Source organism: Dermacentor variabilis, chromosome 9, assembly GCF_050947875.1.
Source record: "Dermacentor variabilis isolate Ectoservices chromosome 9, ASM5094787v1, whole genome shotgun sequence".
NCBI classification, from domain to species: Eukaryota; Metazoa; Arthropoda; class Arachnida; order Ixodida; family Ixodidae; genus Dermacentor; species Dermacentor variabilis.
This window is the reverse complement of record NC_134576.1, coordinates 138,505,491-138,526,150: the sequence shown is the minus strand read 5'-3', so window position 1 is coordinate 138,526,150 and position 20,660 is coordinate 138,505,491. Positions and strand designations below refer to the sequence as shown.

The window sequence follows — 20,660 nt, the reverse complement described above, 5'->3', positions numbered from 1 at the left end:
AAAAAGGACATAGAAGCCGCGTTGCATTCTACAGGTATACAAAAGAAAGAACGAAAATCTATGGAGGTCACTCCCAATTAGCACGAATGTTCGCCGATCGGAAACGTTCTTTTAAGAGTTCATTTAACGAACAGTTAAGGCATAGAGTGTAGAAGACTTGCGCAAACTATTGGTAGGCATACGCGAAGAGCGGAGTCCTGTGTAACGAGAAAACCGCAACCTTCTCAAAACGCAAGTCTGCCACAGTTTACACGAAAATTGTTGGAAGCATGTAGCGAAGGCTCCTGCGGCGCCCTCCCAAGCTTCCGTTTATTCATTGAACTCTGTTCATTACGGAATTACCAGACAGATTTTACCAGACAATCATTTAGATGTATCGCTGGTGTACTTACTGGGTATGCTCACCGACTTCAATGTCTCGCCCAAGTAATACAGTTGTTCTCTTGCGTGTTAGGATTGTAAATACCGTTATTTTACAAAGGAAACATCCTCTGTTGGCGCTACAGGAAAGTGATGTCACTCAGGATGTGAGGATCGCGCGACCTGCCGCAGTAACGTTTTCCTGCTAAGCACGAGGCTGGGGGTTCGATTCCCTGGCCATAGCCGCCGCATACTGATGGGGGGGAATGTGAATATGCCCGTGTGCCGTGCTTTGGATGCACGTTAACGAACCCTAGGTGGTTAAAATAATCGAGCCCTTCCATTTCGGCGTCTGTCAGAGCAACTGCTTTTATCTGAAATCAATCAATCAATCGCTAGTCAGCCAGGCATTAAATAAATAAGTGGTCGATCGATTGATCGATCAACCAAATGACGTTGCAGCGACTGAATGACTATATGCGTGGTATGTTTTAGTGTAGCGCAAACAAGAAGAGGATGCGAGGAGAGCTCTGGAAAATGTCAGACACCGCACTAGATTAGTTCGTCTCTGTGCTCACGTCCTGTTCTCGCGTCCCACTCTCGTTTGCGCCACAGTACTGTCCCCAGATCAACAACCTTGCATCGTAACCCAAGCTGTGAAGCTGCACGGGGCTCCGGATTGAGGAGCACGCGTTCATTTCTTACAACCTTCGACGCACGTACGCGTGCGAAAACAAACGAATGCGCGCACGAGGAGACGAAAAGGAAAAAAAAGAAAATAATAAGAAAAAGTATTAAACCAAGGGATCACGCTATCTCGCGGTTGTTTTGGTTGGCCCATTTTGCGGTGCGTGTACGGGTAAACCACGCAATCGGCGGGCGTGTGAATGCTAGATCGCTCGCGTTTGCAGCAGCATCTCAATGGTGTAACACCGCGGACGTTCCGTTTGCTCGCTTGAATTGGTTTTCACCGGCAAGTTCGTGCTTCCGAGGGCGTGCACAGCGCCACCTGTTGTGGTGGGTCGGGTATTTGACTCCTGCGAGAAAGAATTCAACCAGACGTTGTCCAATTGCCTCGCTTTCAAATCGAAGGGGCGCGCACACTGGCTGCTGTTGCACGTCACTCGATTTGCCTCACCCGGGGGGTTTCCGCGCACGCGATAATCGCTGTTTTGCCGCGTGACTGGAGAGGCTTCGGCGAGGAAAGGAGCAAATTGAAGGAAGAAGTGCAAGTCGCGCAAGCTTTCGCAGCCCGTATTGTTCGCCGGGAGGCTTGCGAACGGTTCGCAAAAAAGTCTGCCCCCCTTTCTCACTGGTTTTATGTTGGCTGTGTGTTGAGGCAATGTCCCGGTGTACTGCTCTTACACCGTACGCGCGTATATAGTCTCTCGTGTATTTGAGGCTTGCGCAATTCCATTCGCTCTTTCGTCGGGGCGTGAATGGTCTCGTCCGACAGGTGTCTCAATTCGGTTGCCTGGCGTCGTGAAGGAAACAAAGCGGAAAGGAACGCTGAACCGAAACTGGCGTGACTCTTCCGGAGTTGAATAATGACGAAGTGAGGCTCGCTTGGGGACATGGGCACGCCTACGGTACCCGCCGAGGAGCGTGAAGTGGCGAAAGAACAGCATTTTGCCGGCACTTGGGATATATATATATATGTATGTGTATATATATATATATATATATATATATATATATATATATATATATATATATATATATATATATAATTAGGTTGTGGTGAGCATATTGAACAAGGCAAAAGCTTGTAGTACCTTGGAGCCTGTGGAAACATTTGACCTAACCTACATTCCCACACTTTCAATGTCATGTTTTTAACTTCCTTTATTTTCCTCCAGAAAGGAAGGAGCATTAACTAATAGCTGCTACGTTTATTAGCTTAACACGACGGCAACGGACCGCTTACCGACAGTTAGGTGTACGGGCATATAATGAAGAACTGCAACATGTAATTGCAAAACATGAAAAGTACAGTAAAAAAATGACATAAGTTTAGTAATATAGAAATAATGCGCACTGATTTCTCTTGGGCAAGCAAATACAATCATAGGCAAGCGAAAATTGTGAGCGCTCTATTTACGTTACACATCTACCAAGAGGGCACCTGTAACGAAGCCTCGGCAGTAAGGGAAATAAAATTGAAAAAAGAAAGCACATCCTTTTCATAAAACATATACCTAACAAAGGCATGTGTCGCAGCGCTGTTATCGTTATCATTGTTATGTGAATAGTTTTATTGTGAAGTTCATTTGCCAAAGTATGAAGCCGATACCGAAGCGCCTCCTGTCCATAATTCGCAAGGCAGCGAATAGCAGCACATTGTTCAGAATTGCGGATAGCGTACATAACATCGTTAACTTCGAGATTTACAAACGTTCTTAATGCGTTATTTTTCTCTTTTTCATGCAGTTCACATGAGCAAGATAGTTTGGAAATCATAAGGTGAAACCGCGGTTACAGTGTGCACGTTTTTGAACAAGTCAGCTGTGTGGGACAGGTAAGGCATTTTACATTTAACACACTATGTGAATGACGCGCTTTTACAATATTAGGACCTTATTCGTCCTTTCGGCTATTGCCGTTGCCCAGACAATTGTGCCCCGTATCCATAAGAACGAAGGAGAACAATTAATTGTATAAACACCACGTGTACTGTAATGGGAAATTCCCGGCGCTAACCGAGTAAAGTGCCACCAGTCCGACAAAGCTCACACGAGCATCCCCAAGGTATCCCCAGAGTGTGTGTCGGAAATATAAGCGCCTCACGTCTTGAAATAGTGCACGTATTATTCATCTGATTCAGGACGTTGCCCTCGCTCCGCTGCGGAGTCAGTTGCGCAGAGCTTGACGACGCCTCTGCTCGAGCTGTCTTTTAACGGGTGTGTACAGCGCGTTCATTACCGCAGTGAAGCTTATTTGCTCCGTCGCACATGCTTTGTATCGCTGTCGGAGCCCTCCACTCAACAAACACCAATCAATCAACCAGTCCAATCGATCAAGGATTCATTCAGTCAACCAGCCAATGAGTCAATCAATAAACTGATTATTTCGGTTATCAGCCGGTTGCCTTCGCTCGCTTCCTTGGCCACACTACTTCCCGCGTTGTGTGCGCGTGTGCGTCGTGCGGACCATGTTAGGGGTGGTCGCGATTAGTGGCTGCACGGCGCGTTGCGTCGCACTTATTCTCTGGACTGCGTGGGTCTTCCTAAAGTTGGAAACACGAGCTCTTCGCCGCTTCGAACTCAGAACATTTAAAGTCTGCTTCCCGAATGTTCCGGTTAAGGCCTCTGGACCACCGCAAGTTGCAATGGCCTAAGAAATATAAAGAACTCTGAAACTGGCACCAATTTTGCTATATAGTCAAGAGTGTTTGAAAAGTGAATATTTCTTTTAAGTAGAACACGAAAGCTGCATACATGAGCTCGACGCACATAGGGTACGTTCTCTCTATGCGAACACATCAAGAACACGTGCCTATAGGCACTGTATACAGTATGTACTATATGGGACAAAACACTTCTTTATCTTTGGCTATCTTGACTGTCGAAAATCCATGGCCGGGAGTTTCCTGGGGTCATGAATTAACTGCTGCCACAATGTGGATAAAAGGGTCTATAACCGACACGTTTCTTCTGGCTTTAATTCATCCTCCACCCCCGAGACACCTCTGTCGGATCGATCTCCCGCGGTCCCCGCCAAATCGTTCTCGGTGCCCATCTCGGGCACGATGGCGATCTGCCAGGATTCGACGGTATGTATGCACACCGAAACTGGTATTTCCAAATAGTGTTTATTCGCTCTCGCTCTCAGTATAGACGTGCACGATAAAGTCTCAAGTCGTCGTTTAAAGTATATGCTACAGATGAGGCGTTCGTAAGTCTTTCAGCGCCCCTTAAAGAGACTGCAAGGGCGCTGCTCACGCGGCTACCTCACTTTCTGCCGCTCCTCTGAAACCGACCGTGGCGTTGGGCGCCCCTGTAGGAAGCGCGTGTGTGAGCCGCATTCTGATAACGGATACACCGGGCCTGTATGGCATAATGACACGAAGACAGGGAGAGGGGGGGAATGAATTGGGGATACTACGTGCTTCGAGCGCCGCGTGGCACGCGGCGTTATGGGCGATTCGATCTAGCCTGGAAGCGGTACAACCGGAACGTGCCATGTTTTCCTTCCCTCATTCCCTCCTCTCCCGCTTTCCACCCGCTTGGCGCCGTCTTCGTGGATTTCAGATCGGCAGACCTGTTATGTGGTATATACGCGCGGCTCGCCGATTTGCATAACGGATCGTCGCGGCCGCTTTGGTTGTTTGTTGCGGAAGGTATCCCGCTATATACGCGCATGTAAGTGCGGTATAAAAAAAAAAAGAAAAAAACCTGTGAGGACCGGTCGTCGCAGGGCTTGTGTCACGATGCCGCGGCTTATCGGTGTTGGCCTCGCGCGAGTTATTGCGAGAATGGCATCCGCGCCGCTTTCGTCGAAGATGCGCGACAAATTTCGCCCGGCAAACGGGTGTACGTCGGGCGTTATGTTGCGGGGAGTCGGGTAAGAGCTCTTACAGGCGTTTACGGACAAGCGCTATTTTCCGCGTGTGGCTACCGGCGTAAGCAGCATAGCAGTGGTTAGTAGGTAGCGCTTCGCGTTTTGTTTCCTGAACGGCACTGACTCGTTATTCGAAGCGTTACGCTGTCGCTTCATCCTTTACTGCGCAAACACAGTTCAAGAACTTGTTCACCGTTATTTATTGCCATGTAAAGTACATTTGTACGAGAAACAACACACGTACACACACAATAAAATGTTACTTCAACTATAGCTTAATTAGTAGAATAATGAAGGAATTAATTAATTAGTGCTTGGTTTGCTGAACTAGCAACAACGTGCGCGGCGGGGGGGGGGGGGTATTTGGTCGAGCGTATAAAAAACGGTGCTATAAGCAATGCAATAAATTTGCCGTGTTTAACCAAACCCAGCGTATCGCATATATGATACGTTGGGCATTACGGGCCTCGTTAACTTGTTTTTTGCTCTTGTTGACCTAGTCGTCATCGTGTAGCTGTGATTTGTTCCTTCTGCAGATATCAACATAATGCATGCTACAATCATCAAGTGGATCCGGTACTCGTGTCCGGTAGTGTCAGTGTCTCGCTCCTTATTATTATTAGTTTTTTTCGGTAGTAGTTATGATCCGTGCTTGGAATGGCCTTGTCCGTAATCTCTCGTTGCACAGCTTTCGCTTTACTGTACGTAATCATCCAGGTATAGGTAATGCATGTGCGTATCGAATTTAACGGCGGTGCGTCCATTTCTGTTTGTGCACATCGAACGCCTAAGGGCTGCAGGCATGGAATTGGTTCTTTGTCATGCGTATACGTTCTCGCCTAACTACACCAAGGACGTCAGGGTGAATGGACTGGACTTAATTTCGAAGATCTGTTGTCATTATTGCCTGCTGGTCCCAACTTGGTTTGTTGCTGACATATCCCGCCAGATGTTTTAAAGCGCACGCGCGAGACATCAACTCCAAGGTCTTTCGCGTCCTGCGTACGCTAAACACACTGCTCTCAGGTATGTCGTTCGTTAGGCATGTCGTGTCTGCGTATAGAGAATAGACGTAGCGGGCCACAGTTCCTCGTTTCCTTTCTTTCTTTTTTCTTCACTGTACTCTCATCTTCGTCGTCTGCTTTTTTGCCGTCATCGCGCTAAGTAGTGCAGCCATACAACAGCGCTCCTAATCACCGCGCTGTGTAGCTGTGTAGAAACTGAAAAGAAGGTCTCCACGCCATTAGCGGGCCGTCGAAACAATGCTCGCGATCACGTGCTTTCGCCTTAGGTCGGCGCACTGATGCTGACGTGAACGCCCCGTGCAAGGCACTTCAGACATCAAGCGAGAGGTGAGTGTTGCCCCCCAATGGCGGCTTCACCACTTCTCATCATCTACACGCGTCTGCAGCTAGCGCCCCGTGCCTGGGAAACAGTGCAGCGAACGTGAAAGCAATGAGCTATATGCTTAATTGCTAAGTGTAGTGACCTACAGGAAGTACCGGTTGTGGGGGAGCCCCGCAAACATGACACTTTGGGCTAAACGTGCTGCCTCATTCGCACTTAGAAGGTTGCAAGGCTTTGCATGATGCATTTTTTTTTTTGTTATGTCAGGATTTGATGCCGTGCTTGGGCATATTTAACCTGAAATAAGCAAGAATTACACGTCGTCTGCGGCTACGCGCATGATGAAGAATATATTTTCTTCTCGCGTTCTTAGGAAAGACGACGCTGTTGTTGTTGTTGTTGTTGTTGTTCTAAAGCACAGAAGTAGAATATGATTGGTCGTCGTATTCGTAACTGTTTCACCTGTCGCTAGAAACCTGAAGTGTCCCGCGGCCAAGGAAAGGACAGAGAAGCACATCAGCAAAGGGCGATAAAAACGACGATATTCTCAACAAGACAGATGCAAACGAATAATAAACGAACTGACATATATATGTGCACGCAACACAGTATGGTCCAGCCGATTAACACGGGGCGTTAGTTCTCGGATTCCTTCAAGCGGCCCAAGCGCCCTCCTTAGTCTCTGCAACACTGCACGCATTTAAGCCGGGCATTGTATCGAAGGTAATGGTAGAGTGGAGGGCGAAATAGACGGACGAGACACGTCGCGTTGCTCATGTCCGCGATATGCGGCGCAGCCTACATGTACTATTGTACATTAGTGGCCGCCGACGCCAGTCTCTGGCGGCCGACCGCTGGCGCGCGTCACTGTGTATAACCGGAACACTCATCGCGGTTCTTCGGAGGCTGCACACGCGCCGTGGAGTATGTGCCCGAGCGCTAGCTGTGCAACCGACTTTCTTTTTTTCGCTTGTCAGTCACGGCAGGACTCACGACGCTGTTGCTTGTCGCCCGGTCACGTGTCCATAACTGTACCGCTGTTTGCCTTTGTTCTGTCCTTTTCGGCGTTCCTGTTCTTCGAGCGCTGACGTGCGCTTTTTCGCCGTACTCGACCTCGCATTTTGCGGCCGGAGGACGACTCGTCGAGAAGCGGTTAGGCGAGGGCGGAGGGCTCGCGCAGTGGCGTGGACAGTTCGACGGGCGGCACGCCGGCGGGAGGCGGATTTGAAGAAAAAAAGGTTATATCTCAAAACCTGTTCAACGTTCCTGTTGGCAGCGGTTCGAAGCGGTCTCGCTTACCGACGAGAGAAGCGTGGATGCGGCGCGTCGAAGCGAAAGGCAAATCGCGATTGCCTTTTAGTGAATCGTGCGAGAATATTACTGCCAATTCGCTTCAAGTTATCTTGTAGAATAGTATAGAAACCTAGACTGTTTGGCGCAGTCGCCTGGCGGTGTTGCTAATTCGATACAATCGTAAGTGGTAAACAACGCAAACAGTGAAGGGACGCTCGTAACCTTTTTCAAGTGCAACTGCGTGTTCCTTTGCACGTCTTTTAACGTTTACAATAACGTAGAATTATTTGCCCTGTAAGAAAAAAGAAAAAAAAACCACTTGCTTACTATTGGTTTCTGTCGCCCTGAATCCACTTATTGCGGCAGCAGTTACTGTTCCCAGTGCCCCATAATTTTGTCCGAACTCCTGCAAATTTCTTGGACTGTATGCAACAATACAACGATGATGACTGCATGACGTAGTCGATGGCGTCACTTCGGCGATAGAAGCATGGAGACAACTGCTATATACAGCGCCACGGTAGCGACGATGACGGCACGATTACAGTATTGACGATGACAGCGGCGGCATGATGACCTGAGTGCTGTCGCACTAAGATGTTCTTCGTGGTAACTGCATTCTTTAGTATGCGTCAACGGGGCATGGATGACGACACCACGACGAATGCTGCAGCGTAGTAAAACGGATGGATGATGCAAATCCAGTTCTGTGCCCTTATCTGCTCACGCAGAAAAAAGACGGCACTGTGGTTTAAGCTACAGCTGGCTCCAGCCAATCGGGAACGAGGTCATCAGCTGGGAATGGCGAATGGCTACGGCAACATGGCGTCGCGCTACGGGCTTTTCACGTGGGCATATTCGCTTTTAGTCTGCATGATACACACCCTGAAAGTAACAAACACACAAGCGGCGAAAACACGTAAACTTTTTAGCCAAAGCATGCGAGCCCCAGGAACACCGATTATGCTGAATTTATTCCTAGTTAAAACGCACAAACTGAAATTGACCAGTACACTGGAGCGATCGCAATGTCAAGTTTAAACTGCAGTCCTCAATCTGAAGCTACGTTCATGGGTGCACACGGAAATTGGCTATATCGCGGAATTCCTGTCCGCACACATTTTACTGTGAGCTTGCCACTGTCGTTGAAAAGAAAAGTTTACAATCATTGCATTCAATCAGTGCTAACTTTTGGCGCAGAAACTTGGAGGTTAACAAAGAAGCTCGGGTACAAGTTAAGGACCGCGCAAAGAGCGACGGAACGAAGTGAGCGGTACGGATCAGAGAGCAAACGGGGATAGCCGATATTCTAGGTGACATTTAGAGAAAGCAAATGGAGTTTGCCAGGACATGTAGTGCGTAGGGAAGATAACGGGTGGACCATTAGATTTACACAATGGCACCAAGGGAAGGAAAGCGCAGTCGAGGAAAAGTATTTGGGACGATGAACTTAGTAAATTTGCAGGTGCAAGTAGAATCAGCTATCGCAAGACAGGGATAATTGGAGATCACTGTGATAGGCCTTCGCGTTGGCAGTGGACATAAATGTAGGCTGCTGCTGCTGCTGCATGATGATACTTCTGCTATTTAGGACACTAATGGAAACTATCAAGTCGAGCTAAACTGAAAGATTAGGCTTCTTTAACAACGAATTCGTCATTCGTAGCGATAACAGATTCTGCACGCAAGAAAACGACGAAAGTAGAAAATCAGACTGATGGCATCTGTTCTGGACTACGATACAGCTCTCACGTAACGTCAGCACTGGCTGTTCCACTGAGAGCTGCATAGAGGGATGTCACGTGGAGATTACCGCAGCTCGTCCGTTTCGGCGTGAATAGTTCATATTGAGGAGCTGCAGTGAAACCTTCGGCCGTCATTTTCTTTGCAGCTAAGCGATATATTGACACACGGAAAACGATGATAGACGGCTAGACGAACAATCTATTGGCCTAGCCTGACTTAATATTTCACTTTAGTCTCTCTTTAAACAACATCAATAATGACCCGCAATCCTCAGAAAAGCCAGAGGCCGAATCAATTTATTTATTTATTTATTTATTTATTTATTTACTTATTTATTTATTTATTTATTTATTTATTTATTTCACAATCCTAAAGGTCCTCTAGGGAAGGTATTACATAGGGTAAAAGTTACATCGGTGAGGCAAAGTGCAGTGCGTAAATGTAAATACACACAAAAACAAAACTGGGATAAAATTAATTAGAGTGCATCAACGTAAAAACACAAAAGAAACAAAAAATAAAAATAGTTATCAGTGCAGTAACTTTAAATGATTTGCACAAACTACGAGAACATCACGAAGACTTTGGTTATCGGCGCATGAAAAAAAAAATCACTTTACAAATCAGAGCGTGAAACGTTATACATTAGGTATGCATGGTGCTGCGTAGAGCGTCCGTAAATTTCGAGGCATCTGTTTCCGTGACAATGTGCGATGGCAGATTATTCCACTCTATCGCGGTGCGAGGTATAAATGACTGACCAAATGCGAGGGAACGACACATGATGCATTTGACTTTGCAAGAATGATCCCGACGCGGAAAAATGTCTGAGGGTTCAATCATGAACTCGTTGTGAAGAGATACGTGATAGTAAAGCTTATGGAATAGTGTTAAACGAGATATATTACGACGAAGGGACAAGGCTTCAAGCTCGGCGCGATTTTGTAATGCTATTACACTGGTTTGTCGTGGATAACGTGAAAAGATGAAGCATACAGCATGGTTCTGCAGGGCTTCTAAGTCAGTTATTAGGTATGTCTGATGGGGATCCCATATTGCTGAAATTCAGAAAGCTTTTTCGTTCTAAACGGCTGTTTTGCCAATACTTGGCTGCCTTCGCTAATAACATGTCTGACATCACGATTGGCTCGCGTTTTCTGTTATACGGACAGTTCTAGCATAAGAACGCTTTTGTGCACACGAATCCAGAACTGCCATCGTTGCGCGCGGATACGCGGGCTTCTCACTTGCACCACGGGGTTCCCGAACATGCCCGTGGTGTGGTGCAATACCCACACTTTATCACATCACATTGGAATGTAATACGAATAAGGAATTCCACAAAATACAAAATCCGAGTGCGGAGCAGTGGGAGAGCGTGCTCTCCAGCGTTGACCCTAGCCTCCAACGGAAAGCTGGTGGATCACGCCCGACGAGCAGCCATGCTCAGTGGTGCCCTGGAATAGGGGCGCTAACCATGCAGGCCGGAGATCGTCATCAACCAATAGAAGACCAAGGCATCCGGCCCGACCGATGAATAACTCTTTCTAGAGTAATAAAGTTTACTTTCTCCTCCTCCTCCCGAACGTCCCGTAGCTCGAAACTAAACTCGTGTAGGAAATGACGGTATCAGGTCACGTGAGGCGTAGCGTGCGCATAGCGTGCGTGGGTTGTAAGGGGGTGTTTGTATGAAAACCGGGCGTCGTCAAGGGCGGGCATAATTCGGGTTCGTTGCATCAGGTCACTCTTTGCTTCTTTGGCCAGGTGCGTAGTGAACTATGCAGATAGCGCTGGAGGTTCCGGAGACATTTGCTGGCTACTGTCCATTATAGCCAGAAGCGATGCTGCCGACCATGTGTAGGCGCATGCGTGCGACTGCATGCACGTGTTTCATTATCTTTCGCCTCCTTGCATTATTCACCTCCTTGCCATGATTCACCTCCTTGCCATCATTTACCTCCTATATCGTTCCCCTTTCCTCAGCGCCGAGCAGAAGTATGTCTTTCAAGGTGACCTGTCCACCAGTGGGATGTCATTATCTCTTGAAAAAACTCCGCTTGCGCTCCAACAGGCTTTTCGCGTTTTCCGGCTTATTCTTACGGAAATTACACAATAATTGCGTCGGTTTTCATTCGGAGTCTGCTTGATGGGACTGTTCTGCTGTGATGTTCCTTGATGACAGTGGTTGTTATAGAGGCACTAGCTAGCGTCGTCGTCGATAAACCGCCGTTGCAAGCGATCGCCATCAACCATCCTCGCACCAATTGTTTCCGCACTGCTGTATAATTGCTGCATAGTCGACCGCGTTGACAGGCCGCCAAAGACATTGGGCCCCAGTATCGACTGAATTTTCGTATGCAAATAACGTGCATCTCTCTCTCTCTCTCTCTCCATATATATATATATATATATATATATATATATATATATATATATATATATATATATATATTAAGACCAGGGTTCGACGTTAAATACTCAAGATATTCTGTGAAATCAATAAAACCAAAGCAATCCGAACCAAAATACCGGATCCTCCGCTGCTCCAGCGCCAGCGGAGGAAGCACGGGCCGCGAATGTACAACGAAAGTGAAACACCAAGAAAGTAAGCCTTGGCTGGGAGAGTGTGGTCAGGTGGGCAAAATAAGGTGCGCGCGCTTCTACGCGTAGCTCGTTTGCATGTTAGCGTGTCAGTATGTCACCGGTTTTCGCTGCGCTGCGCTTGTTTTCGCCTCTTTCCCGCCTGTTAGTTTGGCGCGTCTGTGAGTGAATCTTTGTTGTTTCCTTCTTTTTGCGACAGACGTCGAGAGCGCGCGGGAGATGAAAGTGGCCTTGCCGGACGGCGTCGCTTGCGTTTTCGAGTTGTTGAAAACACACACACGAGAGAAAAAGAAAAAAAAAAAAAGACGTCGAAAACGGGATTGCACAGCTACACGACGCGAAGTGCTCTTGAAAGGGCAATGCACTTCACTTATGCGGGATAGGCGCGTGCTCATGTGTCCATGTTGTTTTTCTATGCACAGTGCTTGTGCATGTTTCTGTGTGCGTTCGCGTTCGTGTGTGACGGAAAGATTTACACAGTCTGTAGACTTCGCCGACCGGTGTGCCTGTGATCAGATGTCGTTATCCGGTGGATTTCTTCGAGGTTTGGGTCGTAATCTTGAGGCACAGATAGTCCACAAGCAGCAGTGGGCAATGAGTTAATGCGCTCATATGCTAACAGGCTCACTATCCCAGCTTACGAACTTTACGGAAAGTGAGAAGAGTAAGAAAGAAAGAAAGAGAGAGAGAGAGAGAGAGAGAGAGAGAAAAAATCTATGCGCTTTGTAAAAATGTAAAAAAGATGTCGTAGGTAGCGTGTTTAACCGCATTTTTGCGACAACGAACTTGTCTGAGACGTTAACGGCTCTCCTGTGTCAGCGTTTATGCGGGCATTGACCGAACGCTGCTGTTGGGAGTTGTAAACACACTATTTTCTGATTAGAGACTGAACGTTAGCGTTGGTAGAAATATGCTATTGACATAAGTAAATAAAGAAAAACGACCCCACAAGGACTTTGCGTAGGGCTGTTACGTAAAGCGTGAAGGCGCAAGAAGATATTAGGACTGAGTGGTTCACGAGCACATTTAAGAGTTAAACATGTTTGTTTGTATCTATTGAAACGTCGAAAGGCCAACATCCGGAAAACACTACACATTACATGAGGAGTGAAAAAGCTCACCGGCGTTTTAGCGGTCAATGCGAGAGAAATGCGTTAGCATTGCGTCGCACTTCTTCAAAGTCCCGCGTTTTAATTTAAACCGCGTTCACCACATTGCAAAGTGTTGTTTTCAGGAGCTCGCTCGACACAAGCCCTGCCTCTTCTTGGAGGGAAGTGCAACTGACGGTTATGTATATACGCGATCACTTTACCTAAGGCACTACCACGTTTGACGCGATGTTAGACGTTTCGTTAGACGTTAGACATTCGAAATCATGGAACATCACTTCTGGTGGAATGAACGTGTGTTCTATATCAGAAATGATGGAACGTGGTTTTCCATCCTCGCAGTGACTTCAGCGAATAAATAACTTGCATGCACGTTCTTTGAGCAGGAGACTGAATTGTTTTTGTAGAAAAGGAAAACTGACATGATCGACTTTACACTAAATATAGATTTTATTACTCTGTAATTAATTGGACTGACTAGAACAATTCACAAAGAATCATCTAAGCACTTTGACTTTCTGTCAATGTATCGCCTGCCACGGATCGGAATAAAATATTGCTCTTTGGTACATTTATTGCCACTTAACCATAATTCGAGACTGAAGGAGATAATCAATAATGTTAAAAAAGAAAGATTGCCGGTAGCCTATAAAATGTAAATATGAAGTTTTATAAAGGACATTGTGTTCATGGATGGATGGATGTGATGAGTGTCCCCTTTGGAACGGGGTGGTAGGTTGCGCCACCAAGGTCTTGCTATTATACTCCCTAATGTCCTACCTAGGTTAAAGAATTAAAGAAGAACACTATGAACTCCAGCAACTAAATTTTCTAATCCCCTATTGCGAACTGTGATTTTGTACGTCTCCGTTTTTTGTCGTGTCCCTACTCTTCTTCCACCAATCCTCCAATCGCCTCTTACTAACCTCTATTGCGGACATGTTTACTTTTCCACTGCTCTCGCTGAACCCAAGGGCTTCAAGGAGGCCAGTGGTGCTTAAATCTACCGCTGGGTAGACGTCTTACCATTCTAATAAAACATGCTCCATAGTTTCCCTAGCTTTACCGCAGCAAGCCACGCGCATTACCATGCATTCGCATGCATAGTAATGAGTAGCGGCGCCATCTTGTGGAGAAGGCCCGCTCGGGTTGTTCACCTTGCCGTCGGCGGTCCTCGTCTCGTTCTCTTTCTTTCTTTGTTTCCCTCTGTGGCGTCTCGCACGAAAGACACAAACTAGGCAGGAACCCGTCGTCATTTGGTTGCGCGCTGTCGTTTCTGCCGACCAGCGTTCTCACGCAAATACGGCACCGCGTGCGTGCAGCAGCAGGCACAGCGCACTCACGCAAGCGCGCTCGGCCCCTGCGCGGAAGTTTCTCAGGGAAGCGGCACTGGCTCGCTCGCGCCCAAAGCGCCGCTTAAATTAGCTGGAACTGCTCACGGTCTCTTGCTTGCCTCGTGTGTGCGTGTGCACGGGTGTTGCGGTCTTCACGTATCCTAACGCGGGACGTCGCACGGGCAAGGACGATGTTTGTTGTCGCTCTTCGGCGAACTTGCGTAGATTTTTTTAACGGCGGACAACAGATTCGCCGCGGCCGCTGAATGACCGGCACTCAGACTGGCACTGAAACGATTGTCGCTGGCACGCGTAGCACACTTCGGGCAGAATGACGATTTTATTTTCTTTCTTCTGTGTTTTTTGTTCGTTTATATTGCTCTTTGAAAGCTTTTCATACTCGAGGTCAAGTTTTTTTCCTCACACAGAAAGCGAAGGAACGCGGAGTATCAAGCGCATTGTTTGCGCAATGGCGTATTGTAAACAGTTGATGCCTTCGAGGCGCTGGGCCTTTGAAACAGCCCGCTCCGTGGCAGTGCATACTGTCTCGTCTCACCATATCACTCCTAAGGCTAGACCACGGGGCTAGACTACATATGCATGTAACGGAAACACCAGAGACGTGTGAAGGCGGAAACGCGGCCGCCGCCATAGCTCAGACCGCGAAATTAAAACGGAGGCTGGACGCTTCCCCGGATTGCAAAGTCGTGATCTCTTCCACTTGGATTTCTCTTTTCCTTTATTAGGGATATAAGACTTATCACAAATTTAATCATCGTCGATAAATTATTTAAAAAGGAAGCTAAATTTTGCCTACGCCTTCCTATACTTTATCATCAGTTGGCTTATCAGGTTCTTAAATATATAACAACCTAAATACCCAACAGACGATAAAATCCGCCATTGTAAGTATACCTAAACTTGAGCTCCTTGGTTCTTTTCGCTCGCGACGTAGTAAGCGGCAACTCATGCCGTCGTGGTCCCTGCCGGATGGTTCGTGTAGCTCACTCTTTCCAGCATGCAAAAGCTTCGTGACCTTTAGGAAATGCCTTTTCCTATAGCACAATAATGACGACGGCCGACTGTGGCCAGAATGCAGAGTTATGCTCCCTCTTAAAGGCAGGCAATGTAGACGTTCTGTTACCTTTGGGCAGGCTGAGGCTGGTTCGACATGAAACGAAAACACCTCACACATCCTGCCCTAATAGCTGGGCTTCGCCCCACTTCGTCGCGGCCTTCCGACGACTACGTAGTGGGCTTTAGTACGCGAAACGTGTCATTAGAATTGCGTCAGCTTCAACGTTATACACCCCAGCCGCCACCCGTTACCCGCTAACCCGCCATTTGAGAAGGTATTGACGCCTATATTAACACTGTGACGCGTCTCTTGGGGGGAGTGCCAGCGCTCCAAAGGAAAACGCCGGGGGCGCCCGACGCGCCGGTTCTTTGCCAGCGTCTGGTGATTCACGCCAACAACGGTGTCATGTAATTAGAGCTCCCTACCTGGCAGCTGCGCTGCTAAGGCATACATGGATTCGCGCACGCTTGATCTCTTTTGCATTAAATTTCAATTTTGGTCGCACGCACGCACGCGCGCGCACACACACACACACACACACACACACACACACACACACACACACACACACACACACACACACACACACACACACACACACACACACACACACACACACACACACACACACACACACACACACTCGTCTTGGAAAGTATGCGAAAAAGCAAAAACAAAACAAGGACAATAAAATAAAAGATAATCGGCGCCTTTGTACGTGGGAGCTTTGTGATCACGCAAAGCCTTGTCTGGCGCCCATTCGTCCAATTTAGCGCTCCACGGTCCCGCATCCGGTGGAGATACTTTACACGCGTCGCTGTTTCATAATTCCGCGAAAGCGTTGGTCATCTCTATGTTGCTTAAAAGACGAGTTCCTTGTTAGCGCATTCACGCACTGTTTCTGGAACATCGTGCTCCGTGTGGCGTAGAATCGTGTCGGGAACAATGGAACAGGGGTGCCGGTTGTGCTTGCCAACTTGCCGGTATTGCACGTTTAGTACGTCTGCGTGCCGCATCCGCCTCTATGGCAGCCATTGGCCCTGGCTAACACTGCCGCGGCTGATTCCTATGCACAGACGTATACAACTGTTCGAGAAAGCTGACGAGAGGACGGCCGCATCCGTAGCTCAATTTGTTAGTTAAAGCACCGCATGCGTGACGAGGTGGTTTCGGTTCCCGCATGCGACAGATTGTCTCTTCATCCACTTTCATTTCCATTTTCCTTATTATTTTTGAGCATTTCAGTAAAACAAAAACAAAAAAAAAAGTTGGAAAGCGATTCAACCTCTACTTGAAGTCGATCAAAGACAATGTTTTCCTGAGCGATTTGGGTGTGAAAAGGGGGCACAGTTACTGCGCACGGCACCTGCGTGAGGGGGGTAGAGGGAGTGTCGAACTGCTCCAAGTCTTTCTTCCTTTAGTTTCTTTTTTCACTTCACTATCTTCGGGATTGCCTGGGATATTTAGGCTGCATTATCTTCGAGATCGGCCGACATTTCGATAAGTTATGATGTGTTAAAAATTCTATATAATTTCTGGGCTTTTACATGCCGAAACTACGATCCGGTTATGATGAAGAAGAACCTATGGCTTAATGGTTACACAGTATCGGGCTTCTGTGCTAGAGACCCTCGATTCGAATGCAGCCGCAGGGAAATTTTGTGTATATATATATATATATATATATATATATATATATATATATATATATATATATATATATATATATATACACAACTAGTGGCCCCAGGGCACATATCCAGTAGTAGCACATATCGGCCCACGAAAAAGGCTATAAACAGACCGGATACGTCAAAGTGGTGGTAACGCGCTAAAAAAGACATTGCGTTTTAAAAAAGCAGCTATTTTTCACTGTGATTTGACTGACTTCATTGTCTGCTTATTCATTGTTCATTCATGCTTCCCCATTGTTCTTCATTGTCTTGACTGGCTTCAGCAACTAATAAAAATTTAACCCCTCTGTTTCCCTTATTCTTTTCGCGGAATGATTGCTCGGCAAACTTGGAGTGGTAAGGCGTAATGAATCACACCAAAAGGCCGTCTGAAGCTGCAAGCGCGAAGATCAGACAAATCCGTGGGGTGCCTATCAATCTCGCGGTGTACCTGAATGAGTTGCCGTGGTAGCGTAGTGGCTGTGGCGTGCGCAGCTGAGCTCAAGGTCGCGAGTTCGATCCTGACCGCGGTGGCCGCATGCCGATGGAATGCGGCCACCGGGGTCTTGCGGAATGCAAGAATGTTTTTCTACGCAATTAGGTGCACGTCAGAGGACCCCGGGACCTCAAAATGAATCATCGGGAGTCCTCCACTGCGGCGTGCCTCATAACGAGATCATGGTGTTGGCGCATAAAACCCCAGAATTTATTTTTTTAACTGAATGACCGTCGCATCGGGGCCCCTGTGATAACTTTGGAAAGAAAGTTTATGCCGGGCGCACGGAGCACCACCTCGCGCGCGGGCAGACGCAGGGCGACGTCCTCGGCGAAGCGTCGACGACGTCGGGCGGGCGGCGGCGGCTGGCGCAAGACTTTGCGCGCTGTATGCAGCGGCGACAAAGACTCCCGCCGAGGAGAGGGGGTGGGGGGGGGGGGGGGGGGGGCGTGCATTCACCGCGCTGCGGGACCCGATCGGTCTGGCGTTGCGTGTGCACTTTGTGGACGCGCGTGCCGACAAAAGGATTCGGGCTGAGACAGGGCGGCTGTGCGTCGCACGGGGCGGAGCAGTCGTGACTTTCACTTTATGTAACGCCGCTTCACGGTGTCGTTTGAATGAACGGCGCCGCTGCGGTATGCATACTAGACGATCCCTGCGGTTCTTGTGCGCATGTAACTTTGGAATGTAGTACTTTGCAATGCAGTACCAGGGTCCTTGTAGTACTGTCGAGGTGTGTGCGTTTGTGTGTGTGTTTTCTACCGGCGTAAATTGTAGTAAAGTGAGCGTGAAGCAGTCAGTAAGATCATCGCATGCTTACAGATAATATATATTTGAAAGTCTGATGATGACTGCGTAGGAATACGTCGTCCGGACAAGCTATAACCTTATACTACTGCACTGAATGTAGAGCTGTCGACAGCCACATAATAATGAATAGGGCTCTTTTGTTTTGACGAGGACAGTGTGGAACACGGCGAACATTTCTGACGTTTTGTAGCTGAACGAAACACCACGAGATGTCGCCATCAGCGCGGCTGCCGCTTCGGTTTAAAGTGGACGGAAGCATCAAACGATCAACAGCAGTCGAGATAAGCAAGAGACGTTTAGAATATTGGTGAAAGCACGGGAGAGATTGATACGATCGGATCCTTTATAGGCAGAGGTAACCGTACAAGGCAGATACGAGAAGTTATGAGGAAGAGAAAACAGATTAAAGAGACGTATGCAAAAATTCTAGAATGAAAAGCATGTATAGCATACCTGTGTAACTCAAGCAAGCTAGATGACTGTTTGTCACCACCTCGTGTCAAAGGGGGTCAGTCCATCATCATCATCATCATTATCATCATCACCGCCGTGCGTCCGTATCTCTGCACGCCGTAAACTGTAATTCACACGCACTGTCTCGTCATCGTCTTCATAAATATCATCACCAACCTATTTTATTTCCACTGCAGGACGATGGCTTCTCCCAGCGTTCTCAACTTACTGCGATTTTGCGCCAGCCGGCTGCAGCATATGGCCGTACTGTCTTATGCTAATGGAGAGGGCTAAAATAAGTTAAGGGCTTAGAGGTTAGCCAGAGTAACTGCACTGTAAAAAATTTCCGTAATTTTACGGGGGATTTCTGTCATTATACGGAGAACTGCAGATAAAAATACGGAAAGTATGTCATATTTCAAGAATACGGCAAAATCTGCCGTTAATATACGGAAAGTGCTCTCCGTATTCAGCTTTACGGACATTTTCACTGTAATCATATAACGGCTATACACTGTTTTGGACGAAACAGAGAGAATTCCGTATTTTTGTTATCTGAACATCCGTATATTGTGAGAAAATTTAAGCTGTCTGAATGAGCGCTCGTACTCATAAAGTTTCAGCTAACAATACTTCATTGAACACGCAAACTGTACGCATTATGAAGTTGCATACAAAATGTGAGAGCTAGCCTTCTACCAAAAGCTGCAATAACAGATCGTATAAATATATATACGCATCTTCTATTCCGGTCGCAGTTTGTCGCGCATATGGGCTTTGTAACGCTGATCATATGCGCAAATATATGCGTGTTCTCGCAATGTTCTCAAATTAAGCGCTTTTATAGTTAATAACACAGCATATATGTTTAAGTGAATGAAGAGCCGGGGACATACGTGCATACGTAAACAAGCTTGCGGCACTCAGGTGCTGGTGCATTTACGCCAGCATTTGCGCCATATACGCCAAAAATTGTGCGCACTCTAAATCAGTACCGAAACGCAGGGAGTGGTATAATGACCGTAACTGCGTTTACATTTGGCAATAAATGGTCTCGAAGGGGACTGGCGGCCTATAGATCCAAGTACAACGGTCGGAGGAAATTTTCGAATGCGGCAAGCAATTAAACCAAATGTCAAAGGGCACTGCTGAACTGCAATGTAGTTGGTTGAACTCATTCCCATGATATTTACCAAATATCTCGTCTCTGACAATAACTGCCCATTCATTGAGACAAATCGATTACGCATAATCTTCACTGTTCATGTGTTAATTCTTGCGATAAGATGTAATCGCAAACATTTGGCGCTTCATCTTGAAACAAGACCGGTAAGCGCGCTCGTTCTTGTACGGTAGAATAAAGAACGCGAACATGCACCGACATGTGTGAACTACTGGAAGGTGACTGAAGATGAAGGACCTATTACCGTGCTAGTACTGTGTATACTGTCAAAAAGAAGAAAAAAATAATACGGAAAGACAGAATGCCCAGTGTCGAGATGTAACGATTCAAGCTTTATTTCTTTTTGACCTAGAATGCAACACCATTAGTTCCATGTGCTTTATGCATGGGTAATGTTATGACACAACTCATTATTTACCCGTTCATTACATGCACCAACCAGCCCAAATTATCACTGTACTAGAGCTTATGGACGCATCGCAGTGCACTGCTTTGCACTTTATTGTAGCACAGGGGTTTGCTATCGCCAGTAGCGAATGCTTTGGTTGACCTCCCTGCCTTTCAGCCTTTTGAATTCTCTCTCCCTTTGTATAAAACGCACTAACTTGTGGGAGAGA

General features: G+C 47.1%; 1 protein-coding gene across 1 annotated transcript in view; it reads right to left on the bottom strand.

Annotated features, from left to right (window-relative positions):
* Positions 1-20,660, bottom strand: part of LOC142557679 (uncharacterized) — a 183,316-nt gene that overhangs the window by 52,393 nt on the left and 110,263 nt on the right. The window lies entirely within an intron of this gene.